The sequence below is a fragment of the Panthera tigris genome, chromosome A1 (assembly GCF_018350195.1).
Source record: "Panthera tigris isolate Pti1 chromosome A1, P.tigris_Pti1_mat1.1, whole genome shotgun sequence".
Taxonomy (NCBI): domain Eukaryota; kingdom Metazoa; phylum Chordata; class Mammalia; order Carnivora; family Felidae; genus Panthera; species Panthera tigris.
Window position 1 is genome coordinate 201,032,747 of NC_056660.1, and position 16,369 is coordinate 201,049,115.

Here is a 16,369-nt window from a genome sequence, read left to right on the forward strand (position 1 = left end):
AAGGTGTCACTCTGACATCCAGAACACAAATCAAAGATTTTTGTATTTGCTCTATGGGGAACCCACATAAGCTCATACTTGATCACTAGTTTAGAACACACACCACATCCTCTAACATCAGCCCAACTTTTCAAGCCATTGTCTCTCAGCTGGAATTAGAATTGAGTTTTTAACAGAATATTCACCAGACAGTGGTAAGAGTTATTTTGGGGTCATAGGATAAATGGTGAGACCGGCATGTTCAATGCATATCTACTATTTTGTTATAAAGAGAGTTCCTTGCATACAAGCAGTGTAGAAACACAGACTGTGGCAGCATTTAAGGCATTTAATATGCCCATGGGGGGTGGTGGTCAGAGAAGTATGGTGTGTAGATAAAGACAATGTAATCTCAGAAGAGTTATCTATTCCAGTTATGAAACTCCCTGTTGCCACCGTGACAGAGGAATTAAATATTATCAATGATCCTGCCAAAAGGTAAGTAGTTTGTTTGCCCAAGATACACTGTTGAGTGCTTAGCCTTGCTCACTATTGCTTGCATGTTGGACATGTAATAGTCTTGCCAGATAAATTGGCTTTGGTGAGGGACAACGTATGTTGATGAGCCTATGAATGTTTTCTGTTGCCTTTGTTGCTAAGCTTTCTTTGGCTAAGGTTGCTTTGTTCATAAGCTTTCTGAACAAGCAATGTGCCTGGTGAAAGAGGTTGTTTCACACCTACATATCTGATTGATAATCTTCTTGACAGTTTGGTAAGCATTCATATTAAGCATAAATGTTCTCATACTCTAGCTCATTCTCAGTGGTTCATCCACATATTTCTTCCCTCAAATTCATTACTACCAGTCCTCCCATCTTGTTCCTTCCAAGTCCCTAATCATTTAGCTAAATTATTAGCTACCATGCATAAATCAATAACTCATCTTGCAGGAATAGTGGACAACCAAATATACAGCTTGAAGTATCTCTTAAGATTACACTCAAGTGGGCTATAATGCCTAAGCTGTCAACTTTGGGCTGGCACTGATATATTGAGCAGTGCTTCTATAAAACAGGCTCAATTTTTCCCTCATTCATGAGCTGGACATAGAGAACTTCCCGTGAAGACAGAGATGAGGATCAAGGAGGGGCAGCAGCTCAGAGAATAAGTTCATGCAGCTTTCTGTGCCTTTAGGAGCTGCTTTGGCTCAAGTCCATCTATATTATTCCTAGTTAATACTAGTTAACTGGGTAGCACTAATTTCATGACAAGCAGTTCATGTTGTCATGTTTTGTTCCATTGATAAGACTTCAGTCTCTATAGTGGCCCAGGATCAAATCAAGAGTTATTTCTTTAAAAAATAAAAAAATAGAAAAATAACATATATATGTTATTTGTTATTTTTTGTGTATATAGTTATATATATGTTATTTTGCCATGTTATTATATATATATATATATACACATACATACATGTTATTTTGCCAAAAAAAGAAGCATTTTACTACAAGCTTTTGTGAGCTTCTATAGAGCACTCTAGACCATTAGCATAAAGGAAATATTTTTTTATGTTTCTAACAAAGTATGTTAGGAGATTATACTATGCAAGCAAAGGCAACCATAGGGAATTAAATCAATGGGAATGTCAATAAAAACATCATAATAGAAATCAACAGAATGCAATTATAATGCAAAAGAGATAGGCTACTCAGCATGAAGCTAAGAACAAGAAAGAACTTTTGAAAAATAAAGACAAATCCATACATTATCATATATAACTAATTATGTTAGATCACGCCAGTTAGGTTGTGCTTGGTTGAAACCAGTAAAAAACCTTATTAACAGAGCAACATTTAATTTTTACTTAACAGGAATTCTTAAGGTAGCTTGTCCCCAGGGTTGGTTTGGTGGCCCAGTGGGATCTTAAAAAACTAGTTTCTTTCCATCCTTTAACTGACTTCTTCAGAATATTGAATTTCTTCATCAGGCTTGTCCCCTCACATTTGTAAACAGTGGCTGCAGCTCTAGATAGCCTATATTTATTTGAAGTTTCCAAAATAGGAAGGTAGAGAAAGGAGGAAAAGATACCTCCCACCCTCTTTTTTAAAAATTAAGGGTAAAATCTTTCCAAGAATCCTCAAAATATTCCCTCTTACACCCCAGAGGTCAAAAATACATCACAAATTTGCCTCTAAAATAATAACATGCAAAGGAGAAATGATATTACATATTATCTCAAAATCCTTCATGATTCATCATTTGAGACCAAAGTCCTAAACAATAACAGGATCCTTTATGAAGGAGAAAAGAGAAATAGCTGTTGGATATGCAGTAAGAGATTTTGCCTCAATTGTATTTTTTGGTTTTTTAGTGGATACAACTTTCCTTATAAGCATCTGAGAATGCAGGGAGTCAACCTGTCCTCTAGCTCTGGAATCTGGTTAATGATTTTGATGTTACAATATGAAACAATTTCACCAGTATCTTTTCTAAAAATTGGACTGATGGAAGATAAATTCATCTTTAATAGATAGGTACTGTGAGCTAATCTATTACTTGTCTCCAGATCTTACTGAGACGGGCAAGAGGAAAGCATGAACTGGTCAGGAAATTGAGTATACAAGAGAAAGTTAAAGAGGTCGTGAGAAACACCCCTGCTCACCTCTGCTCTTATAACAATAACCACACACACAAACCAGAACAGCACATGAAGAAGAAATGGTAGGAGATTATAGAACACTGTAAAAAAGTCATTTTCATTATTATTTCCCAGTCAAAATTCTAACATTCTGTGAGTGACCTTGTATTACTCAGAGTTCTCTAGAGAAACAGAACTAATGACATATGTAAGATATACATATAATGGCTCACATGATTATGAAGGCTGGCAAATCCCAAGATCTGCAGAATGAGTCCACAAGCTGGGAGACTCAATGGTGTAGTTTCCGTTGGAAGGTCGGCAGGCTCAAGAACCAAAATGAGCTGATGTTTCAGTTCAAGGTTGAAAGCAGAAGAAAAGCTGATCCTCTCTTACTTGGAGGAGGGTCTGTTTTTTTGTTCCATTCAGGCCTTCAACAGATTAGATGAGGCTTCATGTTTGGGAAGACCATTTGCTTTACTTGATCTACCAATTTGAATCTAATCTCATCCAAAAGCACTCTCATAGAAACAGCCAGAGCAATGTCTCACCAAATATTTGGGCACCCTGTAGTCCCATCAAGTTACACATCAAATAAGCCATCACAGACCTGGTAAATATTCAAAAAATATTGATTCCTATGAACTTTGAAATAATTAGTGTAATTGCACGGAAGGTTACTGGACCCACACACGTTCTTAAATTTGTTTTCTGTTATGGTGTCTGGTTTGTGAAAAGAACAAAAAAACACCATGGTTCTTTGGCAGTTTGTCCATCTTCCACTCTACTCGTTGGCATATGAGTTAATGTATGTTTACCGTAACATAAAAAGAAGATTCAGAGTTAAAGAAATCTAAATGGGTCAAATTAGTAAAAACTAGACCCAAGCATGGGTCTTCATTCAGCAATGTTACCAGAAAGGTAGACCGTGATTATGGGGTGAATCCAAACACGAGTGGAGGTTGTTCAAAAGCTAAGGGAATCCTTACAATTTAGATACTGTTCCTGTAGGTAGCAGACTAAATCCTACTGGTGTATTGTTCTCTTCATACGCTATTTACATTCCCTGAATATCTCATAGGTCTTAGGAGCAGTCACTTTTTTTTTTTTTTTTTTAGAGAGTTCACGTGTTTAATTTTTTTTTATCAATGTTTTTATTTATTTTTGAAGGAGAGAGACAGACAGACAGAGCATGAATGGGGGAGGAACAGAGAGAGGGAGAAACAGAATTCAAAGCAGGCTCCAGGCTCCAAGCTGTCAGCACAGAGTCCGATGCGGGGCACAAACCCACGAACTGTGAAATCATGACCTGAGCCGAAGTCAGACGCTTAACCGACTGAGCCACCCAGGCGCCACGGAGCAGTCACTTTTTAACTATAAACTATATATCATATTGTTATTGTGTGGTGATAACCCTGACTCATCAAGTATTCATTATGTTCTGTGTACTCTGCTTATTTGTCACTGAAGTTTAATACAAAGTTATGGACATAAAAATGCATCTTGCTTAAAGTACTTAGTTAGCTCTTCAGGCAATTTGGGTTTCTAGATCTGTCCATTCTTTCATTATCACACACAATTTGTTTACTTATCAATTATTTTGTTTCTAATTAAAGAGAAGTCCTGGAATTTATAAATATAATAGAATACGGATGCTCCTAATTTGTGTACTATTGAAGCAGGATTACTAGTTAGAACTGTCATCTTCTTTCATTTCATTTAATTTGCTATGGAAAAACACATGGTTTGTATAATGATTGGCTTTGGTCACTAAGCACATTTCATCCAAGAGCATTTAAATATTATCTAAACTGTCTTAAGTACTTTCTGTAGTGCAAGAGGAAAGTAACTTCAGTTTGAAAATATAAAATCTCAGGATAAAAAGTTAAGTATACTTTCCAGACTCATTTTCTAAAGTTAATAGGAAAAAAAAATGCTGATCAGAAAAAGAGATGTTATTGATTGTTAATAAAGTGGAAGTTTTTAGATATTGTTAATCAGATTTTAATGAAGCAAAAAGAAAAGCATTGTAAATAGTATTTGATAAAACTTCTGAAATAAAATCACAGTGGGTCTTTTAAATTTTTTTTAGAACTGGGAGGCTTGACTTTTTGAATGCTAACTGCTCTGTACAGTGTTTACAAGAAAGCAACGTGGTGGGGTAAAAGAAGCTAGGTGGCATCTTTTTTATTTCTGTAAGTTTATTGTTTCCTCCCTTCTTTTCAGAGAGAAGAGAGAAGAAGCCTGCATCCAACTGTTGAAGCCGTTTCCTTTGGCAAATGTAACTGCATCACAGGCACATCTTAAATTAAAAATCTTGGTCTCAGTCTCTGTCGTCTCTATTTTTAATTGGGACTGAATAACCCATTTCACCACTGAAAATAATAGCCAGTATCTGCTCCTTCTCATTAAGAAAGGTGGTGCTTTTACTTGATTAACTAATTTTGTCACATACAACTTATATGAAGGAGGGAGAAGATATGATATAGAAGATTTGATATAATCATTTGTTTCCAAGATTAGTGCAGTTTGTTTGTTTGTTTGTTTGTTTTTGCTGAATAAGGACAAGTAAGGGCTACAGTTGTTGCTTGGAGAAATGAATTAGAGGGTAAAATGCTTGAAGAAGTTATATTACTGAAAAAAAAATTGAATGAGAATAAGGAAGACCAATTTGAAAGAAGGAATGAGTCAGTTGGATATGGACAGTTACATCTTTGATGAGATTTCCTAGGTATTGACATACCGGTAGCAGGAAATAAGAAGAATGGGAGAAAAGGTCAATTTGAATCCTTAAAGTGTTGTGGGAGGTTGTGAGTAAGAAATAATATATCACAAAATCTGAAACTAGAATTTTTATTTACCTTATGAAAGAAAAAGGAGAGAGCAGCAGACCAGAAGCAATAGGAAATGGAAGAAATGTTTATCTGCAAATATTAAAACTAGAGGAAATTCTGCAGAGTTGTTCAAAGGAAGATTTATGGAAACTTAGATTTACAGAGAAAATTTCCCAAATGAAGATATTATTTCTGATCAATCATTCATAATTAATATATATTTTAACAGATTTTACAGGATATAAATAGAAGGGAGAATAATCTAATAGAAAACATACGTATAAGGCATGTATAATTTGCTTAGGAAATAATTTTGGACGAAGAAAGTAGTGATTTAGCGTTTGCATTAACATAGAAAACAATAAGAAAAAATCTTTATGTTGTGTTTGAAAGTGGATGATAAAGTAAGTGCTGAGTAATTTAGTAATCAAATAAATACAAATTGAAATAATAAGATGCCTGCTAAAGTCCTTGTCAGATTTATAGGTATAAAAATAGTGATAGTTTTTCTTGGTAAGAGTGCAGTGAAATGGGCACTTTCACATGAGCTTATCAGAGTATAAACTGGTACTGTAATTTCTGGGATGTAATTTGGAAATAGGTATCTCAAACATCAAAACTGTTCGTGTGCCATGATTCACTAATTACTCCCTAGGAAATAATCATAAATGCTATAGGGAGTGATATTTATTGCAACATTATTTAAAATGGAGAGTTGAGTACAACCTTCACTTCCACAGCACAAAGGGAAGAGGGGCACATTAGTTAAATACATACCAAAAAGATCTAACAAAATGCTGGGCAGACATTTAAAAGCACAGCTCTAAAAAAATATGAATGACAATAAAAATTATTTTACATAATGTTTTCAAGGTGCAGGGGATTTTTTTTCTGTACCACAATCCTACAAATACCAGGTAAAATGCACATGCCATTTTTAAAAGTGTATTGATAACTTGCCAAGGTATTAAGGTGTACCTTATAGGAAGATCATGAGGAGAATACATGAATCCAGAGAGGTATGAAAACACCATCACCAGAGACTTCCATGAAACAGTGTTGTCCTTAAAACCCTGACTTTCCATTTTTATGGTTATCAAGATATGGGAAAGTGGAGACAAAGCTTAGAGCCTGCTCAGGGTAGCAGTCTTACAGAGAAACCTATTTAAAGCCAGAATCTAAAGGACTATATTTTCAGTGAAAGAATGAAGTAGAAAAAATAAGTGCCCCTCAGAAGGGCATTAGGAAATATTTCTGCCCCAAACTTGGTGCAAGGTTGAGGGGGCGGAAATCACAAGTACATCTTCACATGAATTTGTAGTTTAAATTCTCATGATCTCCGTGATTCAAAAAAAAAAAAAAAAAAAAAAATTCAACTGAAATGTATTTTATAATTGTCCCTGTTTCGTATTATTTCTAAGAACTTAGCCAAAACAAAAGCAAAATATCTTTGGAGAAATCCATGTATTCCAGGTCTCAGAGAATTACTACACCCAAAATTCCATTAAATATAGAATGAAACATAAACTATCACAAAACTCATGAGGAAGCAAGCCTGGGTGGCTCAGTCAGTTCAGCGTCAGAATCTTGATTTAGGCTGTCATAATCTCATGGTGTGTGGATTCGAGCCCTGCATTGGGCTCTGTGCTGACAGTCTGAAGCCTGCTTGGGATTCTCTCTCTCCCTCTCTCTCTGCTCCTTCCCTGCTCATACTCTCTCTCTCTCTCTCTCTCTCTCTCAAAAATAAATAAACTTAAAAAAGAAAAAACTCATAAGGAAATAGGCATCCTGAGCAGAAACATATAAAGGAACTCTACTCAGATTTCAGATATTAGGATTATTATGTAACCATAAAACCCACATTTAATATGTTTAAAGAAATCAATGAAATGTGTCGGTAACAGAAGTTAGAAACAGTATATATATCATGTATTAAGCAAGTTTGGAACTGTATTTAAGAGAACTTTTAGAAATAAAAAATATAATGAACATCAAAACCTTAATGGAGAGGTTAAGTACTAGATTAGATAGAGCCAAAGATAAAATAATGAATTGGAAGTTAGATATGAGGAAATTATCCTGAATACAGCACAGGGAGGGGAGACGGATATGTGAAGTAGAGATTAAGAACTAAATAGAGGCAATATCTGATAAGATGTAGAAAAGAAAAATAAAGAAAATTAGGAAAGTTTATAGTCAAGGAAATAATATCTAAGGACTTTTCATAGTCCAAATTTATTAATGTTCACAATGAAATAAAGCACTTGAAAATTTTTCTTACCAGTAAAGATATTTGATTTAGAAGTTAAAAATTCTTCTCACAAAAAGAGAGCCATAAGGCCCAGACATATTTACTTATGAGCTCTACAAATGTCAATGGAATGTATTATTCTTGTCATATGAAAACTATACCAGAATGGGAAAAGAAGGAACTCTTTTTAGTTAATTTTATGAGGTCCCTATAATCTTGATACCAACATTATACAATAAGTGTACAATAAAGAGAAATTATAACCAATCTCCCTCATGAATCTAATGGTAAAAATTCTAAATTAGAACTCAGCAAATTTTCTTTCTTATAGTGACCTAGAAAATTCATAGTGTAGTATGAAAACTTGGTCTATGTAGGATTTTTAACAATAGAAAAAACCTATAGATGTAATTTATCACATTAACAAGTTAAAGAAGGAAAAGCAAATCATTATCCCCGGAAATGCTGAAAGTGAATTCAATAAAATTAAGTAATAAAGCTTAATAATTTTTTTCTAGCAAACTAGAAATGGAAGAGCTTTTAGCATCCACTTACAAATCAGAAATTTCTTGGGCTTTCAAGCAGAGGTGATTACAACGGGTAATTTGGTTACTCAGATTATGAAAGTCAAACCAGGCATTTTGAGTCAGCTACTGGGGACAGGAAGCCAGTCATGCCCCTAGGGCCAGAAGAGTAGTGGGAGAAGTGTTCTCAGACTCAAGAGACTGGAATCTCTGGCAGCCAGTAGAGCTAAGATCAGCATTGTCTAGGAGAGCAGGCTTCATGCAAGGAGAGGGTATCTGTCAGGAATTAGACCAGCAAAAGAGGGACAAGTTTTGCTGGAGACACCATAGGAGACAGGGAGATCATACCCTGCCTTTTCCCAGTACCTCCCACTGGCTAACCTAATGAAGAATTGGAGGTCAAATATACCTGCAAATGTTTTTTCCTTAAATACAGAATAGACCAGGTGAGTAGATTGGAAGGGGTCTGAGAACAAACCAGTTTAGGACCCATTAAGTGACTGAGAAGAGGAGGAAGAGAGGGGCTAGTCAAAGCAGATATATTATTGTTTCATTACTTATGTGTGTATCTTATCCGTATTTTATAAATATTAGTTTATATATATTCAGTATTCAATTACTTTTCAAAATAGAAGTATAAAAAACTTGCATATACTGTATAACCTCATTGTTTTACACATTTTTCCATACAATGTTCAAATACATAAATATGGAAGTATACATCAACTTTGGGAGAGAGAGAATATAAATATGAGAAGAAAAGTACCCCCAAATTATACTGATGTTCCAAGAACTGAATTTAAAAAGGAAGAAGCAAATTGCAAAAGAAATAATCAACCATCTTTAGAAATTATTCAAGACATGTTCTGTGATCATTCAAAATCCAACTGCTACAAGTCAGGGAAGCATAACTGAATTGTGGTTTAACTAAGAAAGGTTGTATGTTAGTAACTATATTTATTCCATCTCAAATGATGTCTTAGCAGAAGAGGGTTAATCTGCATGGAGTCTGGCTAGAATTGAGCTTCATGTTTGTCTTACACTATCAAATGTCTTACAGTTACAGCCAGTTCACAGGACTGAATCTCCGATTTTTTCCTTTGACATTAATAGGTGTCAATATCAATCAGAGAGACAAATTGAAAGGGAGTGGGTTAAGATTTTCATCGTGACCATTTCTGTCAGTGATTCTTGTTTCATTCTTTACTATTTTCTCTGCATTTCCAATGTTTCTTAATACATACAAACTACTTAAAAATGCAGAAACAGCAATGAGTAATGCATTAAAATACAATTAAAAAAAAAACAACAACACTGTGACCTTCACCATTACTTAGTCTACTCAGGCTGCTATAGCAAATCACTATACAGTGTGTGGTTTATAAACAGCAGAAATTTATTTCTCACCATTCTGGAGGCTAGGAAGTCCAAGATCAAGATGCTGGTAGATGCGGTGTCTGGAGAGAGATTACTTCCTCAATCACAGATTGCTGTCTTTTCCCTGTGTCCTTACATGGTAGAAAAGGTGAGGGCTGGCTGAGGTCTCTTTCCTATGGTCACTGGTTCCATTCCTGAGGGTTTGGTCCTCATGACCTAATCATCTCCCAATGTGCCACCTCCTTATACCATCACCTTAGGGGTTGGTATTTCAACAGACAAATTTTGGGGGATACAAACATTCAGACCAAAGGAGCCATGGTTATGAGCCAGTCATGAAAGGGAGAGATACAGGAAAAGAGGTGATCGATATCCCCATTTACCAAGAATTTTTGTTGCTATAATCAAGATAATATTGAGCATAGTAGAGCTGTAGAAAAGTCATATAGGAATTTATTTTTTAACAGTAAATTTCAATCTTGGTCTAGAAACCTGACTATTCTGATGAATAGGGTGAGAAGATGTAGTGTTCCTGGAAAGAATTAAAATCTTTCCATAGCCTGTCCTATTAAATACAGATACTCTACATCTTTGTGAGAAAACATCTTATACTTTTGAAAGCTAATGTCTTAGCTAATTAGCTGAGAGCAAAGCCCTCAGAGACTGTGATGTAAGAAAAGTTCCTGGGTAGGGAAATGAGGAGAATTGATAAAAGAAGCTAAGAGAAGGCCATGGAAAATATATTTTCTAGTCTCATTTTTTTCCCCTAGGACTGTCCCGTATAGAGTTCTAGAAATGAACTCTAACACAGATATTTCCAAGCCAAAGTTCAAAGAAGAATATGTGTGTATATATATAATAGTTGTGGATTATTTCCTGTGGTCATTATCCCATGGTTAAGTTATCCCCTGGGAATCTCTCTGGGAAAGAGGGAAACTGCATTTGACAAGGCAGGACTTGAATTTTCTTAAGTATCTTGGCCCTATATGGTCATTCTCAACCTTGGCTGCACATTAGTATCACTTGGGAAAAATTTAAAGAATCTCAATGCCCAGGTCACACTTTAGACTTTGGGAGTGGTACAAGCATTATTATTTTTTAAAGCTCTCAAAAAAACCCCAAACCCAAAAAACCAAAACAAAACGCTCTGAGGCCTAAGAACCATTAATCTTTAGAACACTGGAATTCCTATGAAAAACATAGATGTTGTGAGTAGATTTGTTACAGCCATGTTATCACTCAGGGCAGATCAGCCTACAGAAATCTATCAGCTGTAAGGACCTGGATTAAATTTAAGAGACCTATCATTAACATAGAGTAATATTTGACCCTGCTTGACGGCCAGGATGTACGGGCACAACAGAATCACATTTGAAGCTCTAAAAAATTGCCCTGGCCCCACTTTGGCCCAGTTAAATCTGAATCACCACCTGATTGCGTCTAGAATAGTAGTATAAAGAAATAGTCATTCTGATATGTAGCAAGGGTTAAGAACTGGCATCTGAAAGAGGCATTATGTGAAACAGCTGTTCCAAACAGGCATTTCCCAGACTTTGAATTCGGAAGAAGAGACAAGGCAAAGCAACAAACAATCGAGCCAAAGGTATCAAAGAGCCATGAGATAAAACAGGCCATCAACCTAAATTAATTCAGCTATCTGGGTAATATCGGTTGGAGCAAAATTTCACTTAAACAAATTCCAGTTAGCCAAATAAAATGAAAATATTGAGTATCCTTTTATAGAATCCATATTGTGTTTTCTGAATGATTTGAGAGAGGCTGGAAGAATTAGATCTGAAGTACATCCATTTGCTCAATGGGCAAAGGTTTTGTTTTATTTTATTTACGTAATGTGAAATGTTTGGCCACCTGGAGTAGTGCCTGAAAGTGGATGTAAAATGGAAAATGTAGTCAGTGAGACTGATTAATAACCATGGGCAGAAAAATAGGCCAAGTGGAAAAACTTATTCATGTAATTGCTTCATTTTGCTGACTGCAAAAGGATTTGTTTTGGAAGTGATTTCAGCTATTTAACTTGGTAGATTGATAGATCATATGAAGGTCCTATAATTTGATATTTACACAATTTTGTTCATTACATGAAATTAGTTTGACCCAGAAGATGCATGCCACATTTTGTATCTACCTTATAAGATTTGTCTTGAGCAACTAGTTATTGTACAACATAAACAGTCTTTGTGAAAGGATGTTAGCAGAGCACTAAACTTTACGAAGTTAGCAGAGGATTTCATAAAAATTACAGACTTAGAATGATCAAATTTAAAAAAGACAAGCCTCGGTTTTCTTCATTTATACACAAAAGTGGGAAATGACAAAAATGGCTCATAATTTTATTTAGTTAATACCTCAGGCTGACATAAAAATATAATTCATGCACTTGGTAAAAGAAATCCAAGAATTGGGGCGCCTGGGTGGCTCAGTTGGTTAAGCGTCTGGCTTTGGCTCAGGTCATGATCTCACGGTTTATGAGTTCAAGCCCTGCGTCAGGCTCTGTGCTGACAGCCTGGAGCCTGCTTCAGATTCTGTGTCTCCTTCTCTCTCTGCCCCTCCCCGGCTTGTGCTCTCTCTCTCTCTCAAAAATAAGTAAACATTAAAAAAAATTTTTTTTAAATCCAAGAAAGAGAGAGAGAGCGCAAGAGAAGGGGAGGAGCAGAAAGATAGGGAGAGAGAGAAACGCACGTACAATCTGCACTGTCCACACAGAGACTGATGCAGGGATGATCCCACGAACCGTGAGATCACAATCTGAGCTGAAATCAAGAGTCTGACATTTAACCCACTGAGCCACCCAGGTGCCCTGAAATATAACTTACTCTTTTGGAATTATACAAAAGGATGTTCGGAATCTAGGCTTTACATTTTTTCCCCAGCTTTATTGAGATATAATTAACAAATAACATTATATAACTTTAAGGTATACAACATAATAATTTCATAGGCATATATATTATGAAAGCTTGGTTGAGTTCTTCAATTTATCTTCAAGATATTACTTTTAAAAACTGCACTGTATGAATGTTATAATTTATTTAAATAATCTTCTACCAGTAACATTAATAACATATCTTGGCTTCTGTACTTTTTCAAGATTATCTCTATGATAAATTCCTCAATGAAACTGCTGTGGAATGAATATACGAATAATATTTTTTGTTGTGACCAAATACGCTTCCAAAACAAGGCCCTAGTTTGTATTCCTGCCAATACCATGTCTATGGGATATGAGAATGTCTAATACTCACACACTTGCTAACAGTGAATATTGTTGCATTTTTTAAAGTTTAGCTCTTCTGATTGGACTGACTTTGACCATCTCTTATTTCTCTTGGCCATTTGTGTTTCCTTCTCTATCTATTCATCTCCCTTGTATATTTTTGGACTGGATTTCTTTTCTGTCTCAGAGACTGGAAAAAATTAAAATGATTGGCTATGGAGAAAACGAAGGAAAGAAACTCAAAAATACAGTTCTGTACAATATTTTGAAGGACAGTTAGTCCCAATATCTTGAAATTTAAATTGTTATAGATCTTTGATCTAGCAATTCTCTTTCTAGTAATTTTCCTACACAAATAACATAGAAAAAATTTTTGCAAAGATTACTTTTTAAAAAAACTTTTTTTGAATGTTTATTTTTGACAGAGAGAGAGACAGAGAATGAGCAGGGGAGGGGCAGAGAGAGAGAGGGAGACATAGAATCTGAAGCAGGCTTCAGGCTCCGAGCTGTCAGCACAGAGCCTGACGCGGGGCTTGAACCCACAGACCACGAGATCATGCCCTGAGCCCAAGTCGGACGTCCAAAAGACTGAGCCACCCAGGTGCCCCATCAAAGATTACTTTTATAATGTTTATTTGTAATAGGAAAATTATAAGCAACTTAAATTCCCCTCCTGAGGCCTCAGTGAATACATTATGGTATATTACATATATTTACAATGAAATGTACCTTGCTGTTTAAAAGAATAGATTAGGGGGGCACCTGGGTGGCTCAGTTGGTTGAGTGTCTGACTTCAGCTCAGGTCATGATCTCTTGGTTTGTGAGTTGGAGCCCCGCGATGGGCTCTGTGCTGACAGCTCAGTGCTTAGGGCCTGCTTCAGATTCTGTGTCTCCCTCTCTCTGTGCTCCTCCCCTGCTCATGCTCTGTCTCTCTCTCTCTCCTTAAAAAAAAAAAAAAAAATTAAAATTAAAAAAATAATAGATTAGGGGTGCCTGGGTGGCCCAGTAGGTTAAGCATCCGACTCTCTGTTCATGAGTTCAAGCCCCAATTCAGACTCTGTGCTGATGGTGTGGAGCCTGCTTGGGATTCTCTCTTTCCCTCTCACTCTGCTCCTCCTCTGTTCTCTCTCTCTCTCTCCAAATAAAGGAATAGACATAAAAAAAAAAAAAAAAAGAATAGGTTAGTTTATATTGTCAAGTGATGACATTTATTTTATGCTCTATACAATTAGAAAAATAGGTTATCCAAAATAATGTCTAGTATTTTTTTTTTAAATAATTTTATCTATTTTATCCAAATGTTTGGATATTTCACATCTGTATGTTAACAGTGATTGTCTCTGGGATGTAGGACAGCTGGTAATTTTTTTTTTCCCTTTTTCTTTGTACTTTTTAAAAATGATGAGTACATTTACTTTTATAATAAAAATAGTGGTTAAGTTTTTCCATTTTGAAAAATTAATTCTAATTGAAAAATATATCATTTTATTTGATACAACTGTACTTCTTATTCTTGGCACTTGTATAAGGTACGAGTGAAATCATACATTGTCAGATGTGTTTGGTTTCATGCTTGAAAATGAGTTTAGAGAGTACTACTACCCATGTTATGGGCTTGTCATCTGAGGCTTGGTATACAAGAAGGGTCACACCAGCTTTAAGGAGAATAGTTTGACTCTTTGCACTGTGTTCTCTAGTCCTTATCACATTATATACTAGTACCAGAATGCCATGACTATTTCCCAAACAATAAGAGAGAAAAAGATCAAGGAAACTGAGAAATAATGAAACTAGATTCAGTTAATACTCTGGGTTGTCAGCAGCCTTCACGAAAGATTTGTTTGTTGAAGACGTTGAACCCATTAGCTTAAACAGAGATTAACTGCTGGCTCTAACAGAGCATGGACAATTACGAGTTTATTGGGAATTAATTGAAAAGAATGCAATGTTGTGAAATGGGAGGAGATGATTTCAAGGAAATTATACCAAGTGCTTTGAACCAACCAAGGATAAACAAATGCAAACTACTATTCGATCAAGTTTATTATAAATTGATAAAAATGGCTCAGAGTGTGAGAACATAACATCAGAAAGAATTAGTGAATTTACAGAGACAAAGAGCAAAGATGTAAAAATAGTGAGTGAATGGGTGAACCAATAACATGGTTTCACAGGGGCTACCTATTCATTTATGAAGGCATTGTAATACTCAAAACATTGCCATCTCACTATTAAGAATTTAATTAACTCACCATTAAGGTTTATGTGCTTTCTTGTGTTTTGCTTCATTCTGTTTGGGTTTTGGTTTTTGTTTCTTTGATGCTGCCGATGTCACTGTAATATTGTTGCATATATAATTTAAAGAAAGTGTCAGTGCCAACTTAAGACAGCAGATGTCTTTTGTGTTGCCAGAAAAATATTTTAAGGTATTTCAAATGTGAATACATTGAGGTCATCAAGTTGACATCATTCCGCTTTGTTCTTTAACCACGTTTCACTCAAGATCCTAGAGAGAAAAAGAGTGAAAGCATATCAGAAGGTGGTAAGCATCCTTGTAATACTAATACAATGTAATACAATGTCTATTAACTGCTCTCTAGGTGCTGGGAATCGTGCTAACCACTTCAGCAGATGATACTCCTCAACATCGTCACATTATCCACATTATCACAATGCCTCAAGAAGTAGGAGTGGTGATTTAGTCCAATTTAGATATTGTAGGAACTAAAACTTAGAAAAGTTAAACAACTTACCCACATTTTCAATGTGGTAGATGGAAGAGCTAGGATTTATATAGGAATTTTCCAGCTCCACATCCAGTGCTGTGTTCGCTTAGGAATTCTGATGTATAATTTACCAGGACTCTTGGTTATTCGATTCTTGACATTGATCGTAGTTATACATATTTTCAGCATTTGAATATTAAAGGAATAACGTTGATGTTTAATTTCAGTATTATCAAGGAATTTCAAATTGAAAGGGAAACTATGTTTTTTTTAATTCCATTAGATTATATTAAAAAAATTCAGTGCTGGTGAGGATTCAGGGATACGAACATTATACATTGTTGGTGGAAATGTGAATTGAAAACTTTTTGTAAAGTCATCTGGTAGTAATTATTATTATTATTTTTAAAGACAAAAAACATGTTGACTTCGCAGTTCCATTTTTGGGACTTGAGCCTATGGAGATTAAAGAACCAGTGTGAAAGAATACATCTTCTGGAAAGTTAGAATGTTTATTGCTGCTTTTTTTATGGCGGCAAAATATATGGGACCACGGTAAATTTCCATCAATAGGAGAATGATTACATTACTTGTAGAATTTAGTTATATGCACATATATACATTCATATACCCATACACATATACACACATATACATTATTTATATCTACATGTAAAAATTACACAGTTATGCAACAATTGTAACTTTTTGTTTCTTGACCTGGGGGAACATTCTTATGGCATAATATGTAAAGCAATTTGTTTATATCAGTTGAAGTGGCAAAGTCAAATTACATTTATAAAAT

At 35.3% G+C, this 16,369-nt stretch overlaps 1 long non-coding RNA gene across 1 annotated transcript; it reads right to left on the reverse strand.

Annotated features, from left to right (window-relative positions):
- Positions 1-14,863: 14,863 nt before the first annotated feature.
- On the reverse strand, positions 14,864-15,728 carry LOC122231800. Its single transcript, XR_006209047.1, has 2 exons — positions 15,596-15,728; positions 14,864-15,344 (listed from the first exon to the last, which is right to left on the reverse strand). It is a non-coding gene; the product is annotated as an uncharacterized LOC122231800 (long non-coding RNA).
- Between the last annotated feature and the right edge of the window lie 641 nt (positions 15,729-16,369).